The sequence below is a fragment of the Balearica regulorum genome, chromosome 1 (assembly GCF_011004875.1).
Source record: "Balearica regulorum gibbericeps isolate bBalReg1 chromosome 1, bBalReg1.pri, whole genome shotgun sequence".
Lineage (NCBI taxonomy): Eukaryota > Metazoa > Chordata > Aves > Gruiformes > Gruidae > Balearica > Balearica regulorum.
Window position 1 is genome coordinate 24181071 of NC_046184.1, and position 6885 is coordinate 24187955.

General features: G+C 37.6%; 1 long non-coding RNA gene across 1 annotated transcript; it reads right to left on the reverse strand.

Moving 5' to 3' along the window:
* Positions 1–1251: 1251 nt before the first annotated feature.
* On the reverse strand, positions 1252–5042 carry LOC142600037 (uncharacterized). Its single transcript, XR_012833503.1, has 3 exons — positions 4587–5042; positions 3659–3816; positions 1252–1479 (listed from the first exon to the last, which is right to left on the reverse strand). It is a non-coding gene; the product is annotated as an uncharacterized LOC142600037 (long non-coding RNA).
* Between the last annotated feature and the right edge of the window lie 1843 nt (positions 5043–6885).

Genomic DNA, 6885 nt, shown 5'->3' on the forward strand with positions numbered 1-6885 from the left:
AATCTAGTCATACAAAGAATGTCACTAAACAATAAAAAATATAATACCTTGAAATGTTCTAAATAATTGTTATTTCCTTGGAGACAAGTCAGAATTATATTTAAAACAGCAATCAAAACCTAAAAAAACAACCCCCAATAAGCCTGGAATAACTTTAAACTTAAATGAAACTGGGGACTTTGTTTCACTCCAGACACACAAAGTATACAAAATTGCCCTGCATGCATGCATCCAACACATCCTGGAGTTTTTCAAAGTGACAAGGCCAGGATCCTGAAAGGTGTTTTTCAAAATGAAAATTCAGAACCTCAACTCTACCTCTTTGTGAAGGAACCACATACCAGTTGAGTGCTATGCCTGCAAAGATTTCAAAGCTCAGAGATAAAGGGCTTTTCCAGACTCTTTTCTTGGATTGAGTTTATTTTGCATATTTTTTACTACTTCTCAATCTGTGCTCATGAGAGGAGAAATTGGAACATGACACTCCTAGATTTTAGGTAAGCACTCTAACTAAAATGTTATCAATTTAATTTCTGCATAGAAAAAGAATGATTAATTATATAAAGTCAAATACTCAATGGAAAACTTACCTTAGAATAGCCAATAACCCACTACTATCTGAAATTATCTGAGATGTGAGAAAGCAAGAAGCAAACACCGAGAACTGTATAGCAGGAACTAGTACTTGCCTTCTCTGTACTGTAGGCAAGTGCCCCAAAAAGTGTCCTAAGAAGAACATATTTCTCTTCTGGTACTTCTATCTGAAATTCTGAACTTAATCCTGTCCAATGAAAATTATACATTCCATGAAACAGATGTCACTAAACAGAATTGGTATTTGACAGACAAAAAGAAGTTAAAATATTCCTGAAAAACATGAGTGTAAGCTCCTATCTTCCCCCAAAAACCCTAATCTCCTGGTATACATAATTTTTAAAATACTTGGGCAGTTCCTTTTATGGGTCTGATCCAGCAGAGCACTCAGCTTTCTGGTCTTAGCATCAAAAGCACTTACATATGTGTTTATCACTCATCACACCAACATTTTCTGAATTATCATGAAAATATTGTCTTGTATTGCATGGAAAGCAAACACATTTAAAATACTAATCTTAAAAGTCTCAACAATTTTTAAGCAAATTTTTTTTCATCTTACCACCCGTCAAATTCCTTCCTCATGTTGCTCCTCTTGAAAAAAAAAAAAAAACCCTCAGATTTTTTTAACCGAGATTTCTGAGGTAGGTACAATACCTTCTGAAGTGAGCCACTCACAGTGCTAAGGTGCTTGCACAATAAATGCAAGAGACTGTGAAGAGATCAAGTAGTCTTACAGAAACGGGTGCAGCAGTTTGGGTGCGCACACTGACCACGTTGGAACCTCATGTGGGAAGAAGAGATGAGTGCACACTGTTCTTTTCTGATCCTCACCCTGTCAGAGAACCAGGAGGGCATCACACATCATGTCGCTCCACCTGCACACTTCAGAGATAGGGATTGCAAAGTACGTGACAGACCACATGTAAGGTCTGATAACAAGTGAATGTCGCAAACACCCCTCTTGACATAGACAAGGATGGGCTGATGATGACCAGGGAGTGTTGAACAAGGACGGAGCCTGCAGAGGCAGGATAATGTCTTGTGAGACCACTCCTCTGTTCCTGAAACACGTAAACAATGACCATCTGTGCCCTGTGCACCATGTGCCTGTGACAGACCACCGCTCGCTTGGTCAGCCCTGAAGGGGGGGGGGGGGGGCAGTGAGACCCCCAGGACCTCCACAACCCACCAATTCATTTCTAGAATATTTCTGAACATTCCTGAGCACATACTGCGCCTGCTCAGTGATGACAGACTCCCGCCTATGGGGCGGGCACATCGCGTTATAAAAAGTGGAAACACAATTCTTCGGCACGCGCCCACCACCTGAAAACTACAGCTATGAGCAGAGAACATCGCTGGATCCAAGGGTGGTGATATCTTTTCTCTCTTTCTCTTTCTCTCTCTTTTCTTTCTCTCTTTCTTTTCCTATCACTCTCTTTGTCTGTAACTTAATTTTTGGCACATTAGGGTAATATCGTCACATGTTTTGCTAAAACCTTACCTTTCATAGTTCTGCTAAATTTTGAGCATTGTTATGACCTTTGCCAAGCCTCTATGTTTTGTAGTTCCACTGAATTTTGAGTAAATTTATGATTGGTTTGAACCTCTAAAGTAATTGTCATTACTTCTGATTACCGCGCAGAGAATTAAAAAGTTAACCTCACCCTCACCCCCTGAGTGGGATGGGACACCACATCTGCACAACAGTATAAATATAGCTGAAAGATGTTAAAAGTATGTCAGAAAGTCTTTTCCTTTTTATGTTTTTTTCTGCTTTTAGTGGGAATTAGCTTCTTAGTGCTTTCTTTTTCCCCTTTCACTTTTGTATCAACGACATTCATTACTCTCTATTTAGCTACTGTTAGTTGCATATAAAATCAATTATACTTTCAAGAGTATGTTCTCTATATGTAGATGACATACTGTTAAACAATCTACCACAGAATATTTATTAATTATCTGTAAAATTTTAAGAAAAACCCAGAAGTTTCTTCCCCCGCAGTGTTTTTTACTCTCATATGACCAGCAATGTTTGTCCTTTCTTCACAGCTCTGTGGTGGTGGAACCTGACTTGGAGCTTCACACAAGGATTCCATAACAGCATGACCATGAATTCGTCATACTTTAGCAAACCCCCAAATCTTGAAAAAATCTTGGAAATATTCAAGGCCAGAAATTGCTACTGACACATCATCATCAGTGTCCCAGTTGAGAAGAAAAAAGTGGAAAGGCTAATTCTTATGCAGAAAGTAATTGAAAGGGAGAGACAATCCCTTCCAGCGTAGCTAAAGTATCCGCAGAGAAATAATCTTTTTTTTATAGTGTGATAATTCTCAACCTGATATAAATCACATTTAATCACATAAATCACATTTAATCATGTGAATTAAGCGCAAGTCTTTCCATTGACTACAATAACAGAAAAGAATGGCACTGTAGAAATCTAGTTAGGTCAGATTACCATCCTAGAAGACAATATAACTATAAGTGGGTTTTACCCATTTTGTTTGTGTTTTAGACATTAATGTCTCTGTAATGGACTATATAAAACAAACACAGAATATTTGGCCACTCTGGAACCCTTGATTTGTGTATCTCACAAGGAAACAGGCTCACATTATGCCTTGCAAATGTAGCCAAGATTGCTAACTAAATCAACAAGTAAACAGGGAAAAACAATCTGCCAAAAATAATGTCTTAATGTCTTTCCTACTGCTTTGTATTGAGCATACAGTAGTACAAATTATTGAAATTCAGCACTCACAAAAATTGACCCGAAATGTCACATGTGTTTATTCCCTGTGCAGCTGTTTTACTAGCAGGACAAATGCTGCAAACAAATAATCAAACAAAAACGATTTCTAACCTTGTCAATTTGACATAAAAGTTTTATTGCCCATGGTACTGTTGATATGCAGATTTCAAGTCATCTGTAATATTAGTCTTACATTACAATTTCGTGATGAACCCGTATAATTTGCTTTGTGTATAAATACCTATACAAATATATATTTAAAACCATGTGTACATATACCGTAACATATACACAGATACTTACATTCAGGTTGTGTTTTTCTGATGCAAGCAGATCAGCAGCAGTATTGGCTTGACGGTGGGCATCCGTCTTTTCCAAGCCAACCTTCACAAAGCACCATCTTTGCAGTTGTGCCAGCATAGCTCTGGGTGAGCCCAGGATTCCTGCACCTGAAGAAGAACCTGCCAAAAAATGTAGATGTTTTAAATCTAAACCCAGGTCATGTTCTGAAAACAGTGGTATCATGACAATAAAAGGAGCTGAAACAGTGTCAGCAGCATGATGACAAGTGGAACACCCTAAGCTGTCAACACCCCCACACCGCTGTGTACAGCCACAGCCGGCACCCCATGGGCTGGGACTGCACAGGGTGCGATGGCAGTGACACTGCCAGGTCTCCTCCTGATCATTTAAGTGACCTTAGCACAGATCTTGATCTGAAAAACATCTCTCAATTAAGTTTTCACAAAAACTGGCATTTTCCTGAAAAAGTCCCAAGCTTCAGATTCTGACAAACCACTGTTTTCCTAGGAAAAATTATTCTGTAAAAAGAAAACTCTTCCTTGCTGTAACCGTAACACTTTTGTAGGCTGTTACTCACTGAGAATGGTCTAGAATATTGTTGTCCTCCAACAGGACCCCCCGTCAATGTGAAGAACTTTTAGAAGTACTGCATGTCTGATTCATTGGAGAACACACAGAATAACAATTATAATAATTTAAAAACCAAAAAAACCTGCAAAGAATATTTAGCTTTTTCAGTGGACTATATTTGCTATGCTCTGAGGAAACGTCATTCTTCTGTCTTAGTCACATCCTTTCTGTGTTCCCTGTGTCACTTGTCCCTTTTTCTCACTGTCCTTTCTTTACCATACACTATGAACACACACATAGACATGTACGACTCGTATCTTCATGCATTCCTTTTCCTCCTTCTCCCTCCCTTACCTACCTTTAGTTTATTAACTGAACATGTCCTTCAGAAATTATCGTCATCATAGCTTCTCTTCAGTGTCGCTCTTTTTATCTTTGCAAAACAAAATATGTTCCTTCATATGAAAGAGGATCCTAATTTCTTTGCCTGTTCTTACCAACACTCACCTTTTCCCCCTAATATTAGAGAATCTGAAATCAGTTACTTTCTGCAGTTGTTGACCATATATCTCGCAGTGTAGTTTCAAATTCAGTTTGAACAAATTGTCCCATTTTTAGCCCTAAAAATCAATTCGGTTGACAATATTAAACCTTCTCTTCCGATTCTGCGATCACATCTGTTTCTTGCAAAACGGCATCTTTGAGGCATCTTATTAACCTGAGGGGCTTGTCCACATGCATCCGTGAATAGGATTGGGTGTGGGATACCAGGGCAGACCTTGTCCCCATCCAAATAGGGGTAAAGGTGTTGTGTGATTGCTGTTGCGATATTTTACTGTTTGCACTGCTGACAATTGTCAGACATGATTTATCAGAGAGAAGCTGTCACTTTCAGTGAATGTATGTGGGTGTTGAAAATATGCAGTTTGTGGCCAGGCAAACAGCAAAGACTTTATCTCAGCAATGATTGTATAAAATATCAATAATAAGACTAGCAATGTTCATTATGCAAACAGATTTAAGAATGCTTATGAATAAGTCCTAAAGTGAACTGTTATTTTTGTGAATAATATTGAATTATTGAAATTCTGTGACAATCTGATGAAAAATGTATTGCATACATTTGCAATGAGTTAGTGTACTGTGTGACACTAACAAAAAATGTTGTTCCTAAGAAAAATTCTATAACAGCTACGATAAAAATATAAGAATGTCACAGACTGCAAAAAGATAGATATAGTAGTCAACTTTCACAAGCAACACTCCTTAATTAAACAGAAGTGAACTGCTTTTGGAATATTCACATTGTTGTGAAGAAAATTTAACAGGTCACTGGAATAGAAAAGACCAGACATTGCATCTTTCTGCTCCTACGATGTGAGTGGACACAGACAAATTAAGATTTTCATACAGATTTAGCCAGTATTTCAAACAGTAAACATTGTAAATGTGCTAGTGTGATAAACTTGCACTTGTCACCAAGACAGCAAGAATTCTCTTACTCTATTGAGATAAATATTGTTGTTTGTTTTACCAGCCCCAAAGTCCTGCTTTTCAACATTTTTCCTTTTTTTTTTTGGTTGGGTTTTTTTTTTTTTTTTTGTTACTAGGCAACCAAAGCAATACTGTTTCACACTGGGAGAACAGCTTATCATTTATTTTAATGGAAAATATCTGTGACCAGAAAGAAAAGATTTTGTTCTGATATTTTGACAAGTAATATATAAATGAACATTTTAAAAATGAAGAAAATACTAATTTTGTACCTCTTGTATAGAATGAAAAAGTTATAGATAAGCCTTTTGGCTAGTCTCAAAGTTGGGATCTCCAAATCACCTCTTTTGGGTCACTGCCAAAACATCACCTAGTTTTAAGGGGACTAGTCTTGGGCCAACTGTTAAAACCCACAGAAAATTTCATGCATTTAAAAAGTAATACCATGAAAGCCAGCTGAATCCAAGAGACAGTCATCAACCTCATGACCTAAATGTATTAAAGGCAAAGGGCAATGCTATTTTTTCTTAACATATGCAGTGCTTGCTGGCATCAGTTTTGTAAGGAGTTCTGCATGCTTTTGTTGTAAAAACATCTAATTTGATGACTAGTTTTTATATGTTAAGTCGTAAGATTTGCAATGAAGGAGAGAAGAATAAGTATAGTAAAATTGGAGAAAACATTAAAATATAGGGTGAATATGCAGAGAGAAACAGCATTTTGAGTTTCACCTCAAAATGCAGGACCACTTAGATACTGTACTTGAACGAATCTGGCAGAGAGCCTAAAAGTTCTCTGTAATAGTGCTGCAGGCCTGTAATACAATGCATCAGGGTAGCTATTTTACAGCTAGGATATAAATCATGATGCCATTCACTCAGCCTTTATTCTTCTAAAAATATGCTTAAGCGATACTTAAGCCTGCAGCAAGCCTCAGCTGAGAATCAACACACGCTAAGTCCTCTATAAAGCACTACCATAACGCTAGCTTCGCTAATTTATTAGTCAGCTAATTCTTCTGATGAGGGGTCCCCCATACAGACCATTATTCCACTGTACAGAGGCACACCACAGCAATCCTTTTCCTGCCTACACAAAGCAACCAGGTTCACACAGTTGATTTAGATCAAAAAGTCAAAGTTGAATTAAATCAACCCAAATTG